General features: G+C 40.2%; 1 protein-coding gene and 1 non-coding gene across 6 annotated transcripts in view; one reads left to right on the top strand and one right to left on the bottom strand.

Moving 5' to 3' along the window:
• Positions 1–3039: 3039 nt before the first annotated feature.
• Positions 3040–3112, bottom strand: trnav-uac (transfer RNA valine (anticodon UAC)). Its single transcript has one exon. It is a non-coding gene; the product is annotated as a tRNA-Val (tRNA).
• A 149-nt stretch (positions 3113–3261) lies between these two features.
• Positions 3262–16050, top strand: part of bcorl1 (BCL6 corepressor-like 1) — a 31109-nt gene continuing 18320 nt past the window's right edge. Inside the window, exon 1 of one of the 5 annotated variants that reach the window (XM_035951958.2) lies at positions 3262–3318. The gene's annotated coding sequence lies outside the window, so the exon portion shown is untranslated. Of the gene's footprint in view, positions 3319–12020; positions 12197–12285; positions 13638–14919; positions 15993–16050 lie in introns of those variants that run through there. The other 4 variants (XM_023278317.3, XM_035951959.2, XM_023278318.3 and 1 more) reach the window with 4 other exon arrangements.

Genomic DNA, 16050 nt, shown 5'->3' with positions numbered 1-16050 from the left:
CTGAACCCTGCAATTTTACCCCAGTCTGCTTTAAAAAAGAAGAAAAAGCTTGCAGGTTTTACAGGGATTGTGAGTGAGCATCCCTTTTCAAGTTTAGCCACAAATTCCCGCTGGATTGATTTTTTTGGCTCTGACTTGGCCACTCCAAAACATTCACCTTGTTGTCTTTAAATCATTTCTGTGTCGTGCTGGTTGTATGCTTTGGGTTTTTGTCTTACTGGAAAACAAACTGTCTGCCAAGTTGCAGTGCTCCTGCAGACTGCATTAGGTTGTCCTAGAGGATTTCCCTATACATTTGTCCATTAATTTTGCTTTCTACCTTAACAAGACTTTCAGGGCCTGCTGCTAAGTAGCATCCTCACATCATGATAGTGCCACCACCATGCTTCATGGTGGGGATGGTGTCTTTGTGATGACGTGTAGTGTATGGTCTCTACCAAACATATCGTCTAGTCTGATGGCCAAAGGTAAAATTTTCGTGTCATCAGACCAAAGTATCTTCTTCCAGTTGAACTCTGGTCGAGATTTAATTTGAGGTATTTTTTGAAAGAAGTGGATTTCTCTTTGTCACTCTCCCTAAAGTTTGGACTGGTGAAGAACCCGAGCTACAGTTGTTGTACACACAGCTTCTTCCATCGTAGCCATTGAAGCTTACAGCTCCTTCAGGGGAATCATAGGTGTCTTGGTGGCCTCCCTCACTTGTCTCTTTCTTGCATGATCACCCAGTTTTTGAGGGATTTTTCGTGACTTGGAAATGTTTCTTGTATTCATCTCTGACATGCATTTTAACAACCTTTTTATGGAATTGCTTTGAGTGGTCTTTTGTCTTCATGGTGTAGTTTTAGCCAGGAATACTGATTCACAAGTGACTGGACCTTTAAGGTACAAGTGTCTTTATTCTACAGTCATCTGAGACACATTCATTGCACACAGATGATCTCCATTTTACTACTTGTGTGACTTCTAGCACCAATTTGTTGCACCTATGTTGAATTCGGTGAGTAATTAAAAGTAATTATGCAATCATATATATTTTATTTTATATTTTTAATGAATGGTCATTACTTGATGTATTTACCGTATGGTATTTTATGCTGTGCCACGTAATCATTTGTAATTAATAAAGCTCCTGTACAGGGTTATATTTAATAAATTTACCAACTACACAAAATATCACTTAAAATAACACTTAATATTTTAGTATCCCATTCATTGTTAATGAAAACTGTAGAAACACGAGTCACACGGAGACAGGAAACTACAGCAAAAGTTTCATATTTCTCTTCAGCCCTAATGTGTACAATGAATATGATACAGCTAATTTCTAGCACTGAAAGTCATTATTATTTTTTATTAATTTGAAGATTTTGTTAATTAATTGATTCATTGTTTGCGCTGTAAAATGTCAAATGCCCTTTAATTTACAATAGTCACAGGAGATGTATTCATATGTCCCCTTTTATCTGAGGAACACCCCAAAATATTCCGCAAATAATCATATAACTTTACTTTTCAGAGTCTAGAACTTGTCATTTTTGAGGCACTTTTGCCCCCCAAAAATACACGTTTGAATGATTTAAATCTCATCTGCAAAATTCTGCATTTTATTGTTGTGTTCTTTATTTGTCAAACCATTTTTGTTATTCTTGTTCACTGAAATGCTTTTATCATCTTTGTGGACAGTGAAGCTCTGTGTCTCAGATTGTTTTCCCGCCGATCCTTACAAAAATGATAATCAGTTATTATTATAGCTGTTTATTGTTTTCTTGATGGTTAATCTGCTAATTATCGCAGCTGTACTAGTTTTTGAAAAGATAATGGAACGTTTAGAATTACAATAAATATTCTTTAAAAAAAAAAAAAAAAAACAACAAACGGACTGCATCCATTTTAAAAGCCCCAAAGATTAGTTGTGACATACAATTTGAAAATTATTTGAAAATAGTAGTCATAATCATGTTAGATGTAATACAACTTTGCTGTTAGTGGGCCATTTCAGACTAATCACCAAACTTAGACTCTCCCTAGCTAATTTATCAGGTAACCTTACACTGTTTTGTTTTTTTTTTTGCTATACAATACAACAGATCTGACAAATTCTGTGATTAAGATCATAATAATGGGTTTTCTTGCATAAATTAATTATTGATGCCTCCCAAAGAGGTCTAGCCAGCACCAAAATTATGCAAACTGAGAATCTGTATTTTTAAAAATTTTTTATCAGTTATGTAGTTTCATTTGCTCAGCTATAGTGCACATTTTTTTAATCAAGTGGTAAAAATAACAAGAAAATGCATACATTTCTGCCAAATACTATAAGAGATTCATTGCCTCTACTTTTGGCAGACCATTAACGCCGACTGTCATGCATAGTCACCCCCTAAAGGCCCATTAAAATCCCCAAACCCCTGAGAATGTTACTTTTTTACTTCCGCTATGTTTATTTTTGAGGTTGTGGTTAGTGGTGATGTTGTCCTTGACTACATTATACTGAAGTGTGTTTCTCATATCCTTGCTGTTTGTATCTCTTCAATGCACAGCATCAATATAGTGAAATTAATACTTTTGACACTTTCAGTCCATATTGAACATTAATATCAGGGCAGCAAAAAGTGATTACTTGTATGTCTGGCCTATAAAATTTCAGAAAATGATGAAGAATGTCAATCATTGTTTCCCAAAGCCCAAGATGACACCTTCAAATATCTTGTTTTGTCATGAACCCAAAGATATTCAGTTTACTGTCACAGGTAAGAAAGCAACTAGAAAATATTCACATTAAAGAAGCTGTGCTAGAAAGAATTTAAACATGTTTGTCTTGACAGAAACTGGCTGGTGATTTATTTAGTGAATATGCTGGCACCTAAATTAGTGATTCTTGCAGCTGTAGTTGCACGTTTGTCAAGGTATGGCACCAATTAAGAGGTCACGAAGTGTTTCTGTGGCTTGGGCAGATTCCATTGTGCAATGGATTAAACGATCGTGTTCACGAGTAGTGATTATTAACTAATTAAGGTCTTCAGGGCAGAAAAGTATTCCTGGTTCCACTGGGGCTCGAACCCAGGACCTTCTGCGTGTAAAGCAGACGTGATAACCGCTACACTATGGAACCAGCTGATCACGTCGTGTATCAGAATGCAAAGATAAACGAATATGTCCACGGCTGGGCTATTCAGCAATCTTTGCGATATCATAGAGGACTGACAACGCTGGGAGTCCGCTGACATTCACTGGACCTTCCTGTAACGCCCTCTGTCCTCCGCTTCGCCGCTGCAGGCTGCGGTTCCGCCAAAGTCTCGGCAAGCTTCGGTCTCTCCCGTAAGTCATCTCGCTTGGATGTTGACCTAGCTACGACTTAGCTGCTGCTAGTTTGACTCAGTTATGTCGAGCGCTCTTGGGACGGTTTGCTTTTGTGGCCGATTATGTCGTTATGGTAGCTAACATCCAGAGCTGCCACCGATATGCAGATCTAATCAAGCTGGTGCGAGCGCCTTTATTCGTCCGTGTTTCCAGCCTGGCGCCTGCGTGCACGGCAACAAACAACATATCAAGTCAGAATTAGCGTTTATAGTTTAGAAAAGCTGACTTGGCTTGTCCAGCTAGCATGGATCAAGCGTGTACATGTTCAAACTTGTGATTCCGACGATGAAAACAGGACACAGTCTAGTAGTGCATCGTACCAGCCCAGGTTACTACTGTAAATAAGACACTACTCCGTGTGTTGTCAAAAGCACAGACCTGTCATGAAGTTAGGTCAAAGCTGTCTGACAGCAGGACTTCACCTTTTGGAAATTAAAGTTTACCTTGATGAAATTTTCTATGATAAAAAGAAGAAGAAGCCCAGAGCCTTACAACAGATAAGAAGTGTGGACAAATTTATTTAGTCAACCAAATATATATGTCTTCTTTATGTTTAATATCAAACCTACATTAAAGGTTTGAACATTACACATCACTGGTCTTATGTGACATTTAGGCAAGCAAAACAACTGAGATTAGCAGCATGACTGAGTATAACATTCAGTTTCTTAATCATGATACTGAAGGTGATTGTCACCTTTCTTCAAGCAAGGTCATTCACCCTGCTTGGAATAAAAGCTATAAAATCTATTTATTGTTCTGTATCTGCTGAAAACCAATATGTTTTATATTTTTGCTTGAAATGGTACACATTCATTCATCTCAACTATCTCCTCTGTCTATCAGTTACATTTGCGAGTGTCCCTGCCATGGTCACTGCATCAGAGAGTGCACAGCTGAATTTCTGAGCAGTCACAGTTTGGCTCAGTTGTGCTTTGAGATGTTAAGACTGTGCATGTGTGTGCATATCGCTCTTGCACTAAAGTTGTGGGCTTTGAGTGTGTTTGTCACTGATTGATACTCATGTAAAGACTCCTCAATCAAGCAACTTTCCAGATTCTGTCAAAAATCTGTCAAAATGCCTGTCCACGGGTTTGCTGCCACAGGGTCAGAAATTGGTGATTACAGTTCTATTCTTTGAAATGATTTGGTCTTCCAGCAAGAAGATTATACAGTTTTTACACCAAAATGTTTCCTTTTGCTCCTTTTTTTTCTTAAATTGCTTGGCTTTGGCATAATTCTTCCATTTTTAGCCATTTTGACTCCAGCTCCCTTCCTTAGGTGCCAGTCTGGGTAGGGCAGTAATGCTACACTGGAAAACGTGGGGATGACAGCTGCATCTGTTTATCATGTGGGGTACAATAGCGCACCTTGAGAGCCAGCCAGCGCTTGTATTCTCACTGATCCTGGCTCCAACACAGCGGGCCAGAATTAATAGACAGATTCATATGTAGGCAGGATCAAAATTCAAGACATGTTAGATCTATCCACAGACTCTGAATCTGTCTGACCAATATGCGTATGTGATACACAAAAGCACTCCAGGATCATATTTGCAATTTAAAGTAAACATGCATATTACAAATGAATAGCTAAGCTGCATCTGCCTATTGTTTTCATCAGCAGCTTAAGTTTAATAATTTATTCTATAAAATGTCAGAAAATAGCAATCACAATTTCTCAAAGCCCCACATGATGTCTTGAAATAGATTATTTTGTCAGACAAATATAAGTAAAAGTCTAAATTCTGTACATGTGATTAGAAGGAGCTAGATAACTCTACATAAAGGATTGATGGAATGATGAAAACGGATGCCGTTTAATTTCTATCAGCAAAGTTGTTTCCAGGAGCAGCTTTTATGACAGATTTTGGAATAGTTCAAAATAGTTGTTTATAATTTTACTTGTCTTAGTTGTCCATTTGTTGTGACATAGTCAAATTGATGTATGTTTGGCTTCAAATTTGTTGCTGACGTCTTGTTTCTGGGTGTAGCTGGAGGCGTTATGTCTTGGGGTTTTCTGTCCTTACATCTGTCCCATTATCTTGAATGCAATATTTTTTGAATCAAGGGAATTACTTCCTGAACTGAAATGATTACATTCTGGTGGCCAAAGGTCAAGGTTTCTGTGAACTTACAAAACGCGTTTGACCGTATTGCGTCTTGTGAATGCAACGTCTCAGGAACAAGTGAATTCCTTTCAATTTGGCACAAATGTTCACTTGGACTCAAAGTTATTGTGACCACACTTCCATCTCATTCTTGTAAACATGATGTATCAGGAACACCGTAAAGACGTTCCTTGAAATTTTGCACAAACCTTAACATGGACTTACAGTAAGGATTAACTGATTAGATTTTGGTGGTCAAACGTCACTTAATGACAACTCACTTGGCCATGACTCAAGACTGCATACACTCATTATGACAGCATTTCACACAAATATCCAACAGGATAAAATGATGAGAAGAAGACATTTTATGTCCAAAAGGTCAGCTTTATTGTGACTTCATAATGTTCAGCAAAAACACTTTACTATCTATTATACAAAGACATTACTCAGGGAGATAAAGGAATTGGCATAAACTGCATCCTGTCTGCTTGGTGGAGGGAGTACTTCTAATAATGTTTTTATTTAGAATATGTTGTAGTATTACCTTACAGGTGCCCTGTGATGAATTATTTTAAACAAACAAAGAAAGAGTTATTTTCAGTGTATCCTGGAGAAAAAAAAAAACATTTTTTGTATCCTTGACATCTAACAAAAAACATTGAATGTATTTCCTTCTTTGTGAAGCATTTGTAATGATGATTTAGCATGTTTTAATCGTACATTGTTCCCGTCAGTATTTGCTTGCTGTTGTCTTTGTTGGCTTACTGCTACGTTTGTTGGTGTGTTATTTAATAGCATGAAACCAAGCAGAATTTGACACGTTTTTGAACTCCGTTGGTCAAAAACGGTTTTGTTTGCCTCACACGCAAGAGGAAACATATGTACATGTATGCGCACATGCAAGTGGTTGACAAAATCCAAATTCATGACAGTGGTTTCATTAGATTTTATTGATCTACTAAGAAGTGTACTATGAAGCAAGATTAATCGGTTACCTCTTCTGTCCCTCTCAACCCGCCGGCCAGCTGGCAGATGGGTCCCCCCACATAAAGAGCCAGGTTCTGCTCAAGGTTTTTCTCCCTGTTAAAGGGGTATTTTTCTTGCCACTGTCGCCTTAGGGCTTGCTATGGGGGTTCAGGCATATGGGTTCTGTAAAGTGTCTTGAGACAAGTTGACCTGTAATTGGCACTATATAAATAAAATTGAATTGAATTTAATTGAATTGTGAGGTATGTTGGGCCTAAAGCCTGGATTTTCAGTGTCACAAAGGTGGTTATTTTTTAACCTCTCTAGATCACCATGGTAACTCATACTACTGAGAAGGTCATGTTCAGAATTTAAGATTTAGCTGTAAAAGGTGTCTTCTTTTCGCTAATTAATTTCCTGACAATTCTTTATGAGCAATGCAGATTCTCAGCTGCGGGAATATGTTATATCTGGAAACCTGCTGAGCAAGGGAATTGATAAGTCTGGTATTTATCACAGAGAATATTCAATCAGCTAGCATAAACCAAAGTGGTATCCTTCATTATGGGACAGTGTCAGACCTAAGTGCGCTTCTTCAATATCATGTTTAAATGTACGAAATTTAAAGTTTAGCAGCTCTAATGTGCAGCTGTCACGTCAGAGGTAAGCACTGAGTGTACTGCGTGGTAAAATAAATGGAATAAGTTACATGATTAACAGTTTTCTACCAGCATTCTTTAGTTGCATCACTTGCAGTAGCAGTGCTTTTCACTGTAATAAATTTATATATTCTTCATAGTCCTCTATTACAGGTCCTCTTGACTAAAACAGGTGGCAATCACTCCCTTTACAGTTGAAGAAGATTCACACAACGTGCTAATTGCCTCATGTTATGTGAACGTGCACAGAATCTGAGTCAAAGCCTGAGTTAATAAAGAAAGTTGATGACCAGTATCGTGATACCCATTACCCCTGACTGGGGTTTTAGGCTTTGTTAAACTGGCTTTTACAAAGAAAGCCTGGCTCTGTAAAGCTTGCTTCGTGGCACACCTCTCAGTAATACACCATGATATGCAGCAATGTGCAAACAAAAGATATGAAGGACTTGACTAGTAAGCAGTCATGGATGTAAACTATGCTAGATTCAAATTACTTGAAATATTTGCTTGGAAAATGATTGATGGAGAAGGCAATGCATTTAAAATGTTTGTGTGACCTCAAGGATATCTACCAGGCATTTTGTAGAGAAACATTGAACGTAAACAAATTGTAGTTGTTTGCAAGAAAATGTCACATAGCCGTAGGCACCTTTACATGCATCAAGTGTATATGCAGACCCATGTGCAATACCAACACAGCACGAGCCACTTCCGAAAATATTGCTCTGTAGTGCTGCTAGTGGTTGAATACTCCACAGTGTGGGTTCACCAGTGCCAGCTGACGATGCTTCTGTTCCCTCTGACCAGGGCTGGGCACAGGAGTGAGGCTGCACAGGTTTCATTTAACCAAAGTGTCAAAACAGAAGGCAAATACAAAGTGGACAGACAAAAAGGTGAAAGTGAAACTTGACTTCTATCTTTTTTAATTCTGAAATTTATAGTGAAGTGTGTCCAACTACACTACTCTGTCAGTAGTAACAACTACAATGAATGGGTCCAATGGAGGTCCAAGTCTAGTGTTTGAATTAATCATGACTACTTGGAATAATCTGAGCTTCAGTGAGGTGATAGATTTTACTCCTAATCTCTCACTACAGGATAAGGTGTCTCAGTGTCAGTGGTAGTCTGCCTTGTTTGGTGCAGACCAGTACAGATGTTTTGCAATCATGAACATCAGTCACTGTAACTGAACTGCTGTTTGAGTGGGACTTTCAATTGTGCAGTGTGTTCTAGTTTGACAGGGCATGCCATTTGCTGTGGCCATTTTGACTACCATCTTCTTGGACACTCTTGTGATTCCAGTGATGCTGTAAACCCTGCAGAGAGCTTCACCTGCAGAGCCTTTGTACATGATTTCAGTCGACACAGACAGCACATGCCATTTGTATCAGTGGCATCTATAGTATCCACCTCCTGAGCAACCATCCTTACTCCTAGGTCCAGTCTGCTTCTTTTTCCTTGCAAACAACTAAATAATCCTCTGCCTTTTTGTTTTAGACAGTGGCAAAACAGCTGGCATAAAGAGTCAGGTTATCACTATTACACAAAAACATTTTATCTGTCAGTCATAGTGGTGTCTAGCCATGCAGGTCACTTCAGTTTATGCACCGGTTTTCAGTGATCCACCTCTGAAATTTCAGACACCATCCCAATAAGCTGCTGGTAAATACCTATTTTTCGTGTTGTTAAAAAAAAAAAAAAAAAAAACATGAAAAATTTCCCCCGCAAAACCAGATGCATTTTCCCAGTGTCCCAGTTGTTCAGGATAATCATCAGACATCACTTTCAACAGTTTCCATAGGGTCAGCTCCGTCAGTCGAAAGTACAGTATTTCCACTGACAATTGCTTACAGCAAGATCTGTAGGTTATCCAGAGTGACCAGAGTGTTGTTCCTGGAAAGTCATGTTACTCTTGAATTTTTCTGTATAAATTTTCATAGCCTATATATACCTCATTGTATTTGAATTTCAGTAGAAATATCAGATGGATATCTCAACATTTGTCCCTGTAAAATCAAAACTATTGCTTGGCTACACACCACTCAGGCAAAAAGTACACATGTATGCTGTATATGTCTTTTTGTATTTTAGGTTACATGACCGTACAAGTTTAGATTATGTGGTAGTGTCTCAAAAATACCCAGCTTTTATACATCAACCTGCAGGATGGGGTCTTGCACAGTCCTTTGTAGATGATAGTTTTAACATGATCTCAACTGAAACAATATCCATCACTGACAGAGAAAGCTGCCCTAAATACTGCCCTGTCTGTAGCTGTTGTCTGATGAGGCCTTTGGTTTGCTGTAGCATCTCTGAATTTATTGTAGTACCCCAGATGTTCCCTAAAGTACTGGTTCATTGTTCCTCTGCTCAAGAACAAGAAGTCTAACTCAGTCTTAACAAGTGGCTAGTGAGACCGTGTGCAATATGTCATGAACTTGCACTAATATATGGCTTTTACTTGCATTCAGACCATTCCTTCACTCTATGCATATATCCTGACCATTAAGTCTTGACCCATAGGAGGTTTCTATTCTAGCCAATCTGGGCCTTTAACTCTTTAAAAGTAGTCCTGATTTGTTCACTGGCTTAAGCCACTTTTACAAGCCTCTAATAACTTGTAAGGATGTCCTAATCTGCTCTGTCCCAAGTGTCTCTGCAGGAGAGATCTGTGTATAACTACAGTGAAAGAATTAAACAAAGAAAGAAAAGTAGATGTTGGCAGTTTCATGTGAATCTATGTTGCTGATGATGATTAGACTCATTTTTGCTCCAGTGTTTTGCCCAACTTCTATATTTGTACTTTTGGACCATCTAGTCTGTCTTGTCTCATTCTTCTGTGTCATGTTGCCAAGAGAACAAGGAATAGCTATTTCCGATGTGTTAGTCGTACATGAGCTCCCCTCAACCATTTCTACTTTTAGTGATTCATTAATAAAATAACAATATATTTAGCTACAATTTTGCTTTATGTAGCTACATTTTCAACTATTAATCTGCATGTACCGGCTGTCATGTCTACAGACTATGTCAGATGCTGTCTGTGATTCAGTTATGTTGTGCTGCTTGTGCATATTTTGCATCTTTTTCAGTTCAGTTTATTATTTTTCCGGGTAACAGTCCAGAGAGACACAGAAAACTGGCAGAGGAGTGAAGTAGGACATGCAACAATCGCCACCCATGCCTGGCATTGAATTGTTGCACTTATATGGTATGCCTTAAAGACACCCCTGTGGTGAAAATCAGGTGTTTTACCTTGCTAATTTGTCAGCATGGTGTTTTAGTTATGCTAGAAGACAGATAGGGGAAAATGTGCATAGGGCTAACAATTTCCACCATGAAACTACATTGAAAACATGAAAATTCAGACTTCAGGAGTATCAGACCAAATGAATCATTCCTGACACCTTTCAGGGAGGGACTTTCTAGCTTTCTTTATCATTATTCATCTTCAGAATTGGTTTCCAGTTTATGGAGAGTAGTTTTACTGTGTTTGAGTAGAGCCATAGGTAAGCTGGTGTGCTTGAGCTGCAGGGAGTGAGGAGGAGTAAGTGGAGAGAGAGGTGGACACTTCATAGATATGCTTATTCTGAAGGAACCAAGTTACATCTAAGCCATTTTCAGGCATTACAGGAGGACTTTTGTGGAGAAACAGAATAAATGTAAATATAATAAATGTAGAGCTTTGATTCACAGAGATTAGATCTTGGGGGTTTCTTCAGTGACCATATAGAGACTTCAATCATTAGGGCACTGGATTGCCCAACATTGTGCGGATCAGACATAACTATTAGGTGCTGCTGTTGTTGGAAAACTGCACCTGAACTTCAATATTTTATTCACACAGGAAATAGAGGCTGTCTAGCTCATGTCCAAAGCTTCCTGTCACAGCAAATTCACACTGACTATACAACACTACAAATGATTACAGAAACTATAGCCCAACCTGTGCAAAATATTTGAAGCAGATGCTTACTTTCAACAACTGATATGCATTTTTAGATACAACTCTTAATATATAAAACCATTTTAATAAGATGATATACAAACTATAGCATAGTGACACTGTTTCAAAACATACAAGGTTTTTTTTCAGTATTTATCAGCTGACTGAGCTTACATTGGCTGATATATAGAAATCCACAAATAGAAACCAGTGCATGTTATATTTTCCTTAAACAGAACTTTACTGCAATTTCAAATAGTTTGATCAATTATAATGCAGGTCACGAATAAAAGGTCTAGTTATAGGTTGATGTTCAATACTGAACGAGCAATATCAGTGGCAAAAAGAAAAAACACATATTCCTGTGCCATCCATACTTTTGACAGAGCTTTTTGATTTTTCTGTTACAAAAGTTTGAAACAGACACCTAAGCACTCTTTGTTGGCCCCTGAATCTGTGCAGGATGCGTCCACTCTCCAGCCATGATACCAAAACATTAAACTCTGTTGTCTAAGTTAGACTTGAACAAAGCAGTGCATGTGTCTGCCAGTTGCTGGACACTGGTTTGTATTATTATTATAATATTGAGTATCTGCAAGGAGCTGTATGGCCTCATTAGAGATTGAATCAGAGTTTGTGGCTTGCCATGATTAATTGGCTGAACAGGACTGTGTGGACGTCTAAATGGCAAAAGAAGTGCTTTCAGCGTCAGACCATTATTATATTGTTCAAAGTAATGCGTGGTGAGTGTAATTGAACTTGAAGCCAAGCTTATTCAAAATTTATTTCACACTTTTTTTAAGTGCCCTCCAAGCAGAGCATCTAAATCTGCTCTAGGAGCACTATATGTCTGATTCCAGCAAAGTAGCCTGCAATTAAAGATTCAAGCCCACCGAGCAGCAGCCTGTTTGTTATTCACCTGTAGGGCTTTATCCGGCGCTAGGACCCAGGGTGCGCGATTTTCATCTCCAGCTGCTGCAGACCGAAAACTGGCAATAAGGGAAGATCGCGAGGACAAGCCAAAAATTGCATACTGTATTCAATCTACTTCAAAATCACATCCCTGGCCCCGCAGCGAAGCCTCTGTGCAGACAACAATAGCTTGTTGCGCTGTGTGCAGGCTTTGTGGCTGTAGACAGCTCGGAGCGCAAGGTAAGACGGCGCAATACCATGCGATTACTAATAACAAAGGCGTTACGGGCGAGCAGGGGGCATTAAAGGGGGCATTGCACAACGCTATTGAGGGCGAGTAAAACTCTGCCAAACTTTGACCTGGATATTTGCATTTTCTAGTTGTCGGTGTCTTGCAGCAGCCATAGTAGTTGCGGTGATGTTTCGCTGTTCTCCCACGGCATTATGTAGGATCGTGTCACATGTATGGACAGCCAAGTTGTGTGTCGAGATGACATCCGTGAGTCTGGTGTCCATGCGTGCCGGCTGTGGATGCAGTCGGCGATCCAAACGCTGACACAGTAACTAAATACGAAGTGGTGAATTTCAATTTCAGGCAGATATTTACCGTCATGTGGACGGCGCATCGGGCCATCCATTAACCTGGAAAATAAGAACATCACCGTTGACTGTTTCTGTGATCGGCTGCCATCCTCCCTTCGTTTACTGTAGAATAATTCATTGCTTGGACCAAGATGGAAGAATAATGCGCTTGATTTTTACTCAGCGTTCACCCCCCGCCGCCTTCCCAACCTCGACATTCAGTATTGACCAGGTGAACCACGAACTTAGACGGGACATCCTCGTCGCTGTGAAGCATGGCGGCCTAAATAGGGTCGATAATCTCCGATATGACTCACAGATAGATGACCACTTTGAAGACGACATACTTCAAAAAAAAAATCAGGCCTTCGAAATAAACAACGTGCCTTCATCTGTGCTATCGCAGTTGTCATAGTGCATGTGCGGAATATCACATCCCTGCTCGACAGCTTTATGATTGCACGCATAACAAGTTTTTTTTTTAACCCCACAGCTTCAAACATCCGATGTGGAGCCTGTGAACCAAACTCGGCTATAATTGGTGAAGCCCCGAGCAGCCGGTCACTACCGGGATAGCTCTTGCGCGGTCGTTGAGGTCTCCGGGTTACCCCGGCTCAGACACAATGCGATGTGTCAGCTGCCGACTTTGTGATACTCCTGCTTCACGCCGACACGGTTCTCTACGGCGTTCCCCTTTTTACTGCTCGGCGTTTTTTTGTTTCCCAATTTCACATTTGGCCATCTGTCAACGATTTGGCTGCTTGCACGCAGCCATTACTGAGCGAATGGCGAAGGGCATGTTGGAGGATCTCACATAGCGATCCGCTCCGCGACAGGAAAGCAGCGAAATAGTTTGTGCTCGCTGTGCTCTCGGCGGATGGACAGGATCGTTGTGCTGCACCGCCGTGCTGATCACGGAGGACACGGATCATGCATGGTAGTAAACAAACTCTTTCAGTCACACGACGGTGTCAAGCTCGCTACGTGTGCACGGTTATTTCCTCACCCACCGCAAGTGTTGAGAAAAGTAGGAAATTTGTTGGCCTAAAGCAGTGGATACCCTTGTAAACAGCAGGCCTGCACTGCTTTCAGGATTCAGGTAAGACAAGTGGCCTAATTATAGCAGGGTAACCTGTGCTGCTTAACTGCTGGGCCAAAATGTGATTATGGAGTAAGACAGCTAAATATCCTGTGGTTGTTTATGTTTGGGGGAGAATCAGGCAACACTAAGAGTGAACCCTCTGCTCCACAGAGTGATCTGAAACTTTAGTTTGAAAGACTGGAAGTTGCAGATGTGTTGTCATTCACCTCATCACTGCAAACATAAGCTGCTGATTCTCGTGTTCTTATCTGGCCTATTGTCTGTGTTGGGGAGCATTTAAGTTGGTGAAGGAGAGCTGACATCATGTTTCAGAGTGAACCTGTCCAAGCTGAAGCTGAAGTACAGTTTTTTACATTACACATGAGACATCCTCAGTGGAGGCTCCACTGTACATCATATCACATTTAGAGCTGTTTCACTGTTTGTATTTATATTGTATCATGACCATCTTTGACTGTGTTGAGCTCAGTGCAGCTGCTGTATTAAGCATGATTTATTGTTGTGGACTGAAGCTGTCTCAAATTTTATTTTTATTTATTTATACAAAATATGTGATATTTTCAAATTCAGACACCCTACCTGATCCAACCCATACTTTTGCCCTAAACCTTAAAGCCACTTCTCTGTAAAAGATCCAGTTTGAAACCTGACTTGACCTGATAGCAACAGGAAATGTGATTTTGACACAGCACTGCAAGGGGTGAATAACGGGAACGGAAGGTTCACTGCAGAGGGAATGGCTCTGCCTTTGTTCATATATCCATTATAAATGTTTATTAGCAGCCTTGTTGGCAAAATGTCTTCACACCATCAAACCAAGACAAATTGGAAAAATCACACAGTTAATTTGGGAAGTATTCAGCCCACATTGTTGTCAGCCATAATGAAAGAGGGAAATGTAATCAAAGTAAAGTGAAGGAAGTCATGTTGCCATGAGTTGTCTTTGTGGGGTTTTTTAGAATATATATATATATATATATATATATATATATATATATATATATATATATATATATATATATATATATATATATATATATATATATATATATATATATTTATATATATATATATTTTTTTTTTATATATATAGTGAAAGACAGTATGGATTTTGAGGCATTGTGTTGATGAGAACAATAATTCTGGCTGTATGGGTAATAATATCACTTTGGATTGCAAAGGAGTGTGAAAATGTCAATACAGCTCCACTAGGAACTTCAGTAAATCATCTTTTCAAATTTCACCTCTTGGATGTGAGGGGAAACCCCTTTAAGAACCTCAAACAGAAGTCCAGTTGTTTTTTTTACTGAAGCTCCTAGGATCACTATGACCTGGGTGACTGAGAATCTCCACAGATTTTGTGCAAGTGCAAGACAGATTTCTGTCAACTTGTAAGCAAAAGTTATGTTGCCAGGGATTTTTATTTAACAGAACAGATGGAGGTCAGTGCTGGAAGCTCTGTATTTAAAAGTAAACCTCATTAGACAAGTGAAGTTGGGTCCATCCGTCATCACAAATGACCAAAAGTTCTTTACAGGTAAAATGGCTCACAAGGTTTTTTTTGGTTTCACAGTCCTACAGTGCAAACTGCTCTACTGTTTCCCCTCAGCTCCTCTCAGCTCGTCCATCAGTGTGCAGCCTACAGCCTCCAGCCCCCGGAGTCTTGCTTCCTCGCGTTAATTCCCCTGCAACAGACCCAAACCTCTCCCACTCTCTCTCTCTCCTTTTTTAAAAACATTATATTTTTGCGATTCTGTGTAGAAACCATCACCCTCAGCTGCCTGTTAATTGACCTGACTGACACTGAAGCGCACACGGCCGCTCACTGACACTCAGCTTCCTTGGGTTCTCTCTTTTTTTCCCCTCTGTTTTTTAATTTCAGTTTATTACTTCGTTACCCCGATAAGCCTTTTTCAGTTTAGCGCACCGTTACACTCTTTGGTCGCGATGCACCCCCCCTCATTCCCCTTGAGCGGCTGGAGATCGCGTTGCATGCCGGTACCTGCAGTCCTCACCCCTCCCAGCCTCTCCAGCGTCTAATCCTGGGCGTGGATAGCCGAGCACTACATCTCCCATGCTGTCATCGTGCACCCTTCTGCCCCTCTCTCCCTCTCCTCTCTCTCTCTCTCTCTCTCTCCCACCAGACTGGAGACTGGAGATACGGAACGGACTATCTTGACGACCCCCCCCTACCCTCCCCTCCTCCTCCCTCCCTCCCGCCCCCCCGGACTTTTTAGAACCGAAAAACCGTCGAGATTAGTGAGGAGCCACGGAACGGCGGCGGCGGGAGGCTGGACGCGGCCGTATCACAGTCGTGCCTGCGCGTCGTTCACATGCCATCTGGACGAGCGGGTTCGTAACTGTTTGTGTCATTAGACATCTTTTATGTGAGGCTGCTGATTAGCTGAGG

The sequence above is a fragment of the Amphiprion ocellaris genome, chromosome 13, assembly GCF_022539595.1.
Source record: "Amphiprion ocellaris isolate individual 3 ecotype Okinawa chromosome 13, ASM2253959v1, whole genome shotgun sequence".
NCBI classification, from domain to species: Eukaryota; Metazoa; Chordata; class Actinopteri; family Pomacentridae; genus Amphiprion; species Amphiprion ocellaris.
This window is presented reverse-complemented; position numbering and strand designations above follow the sequence as displayed.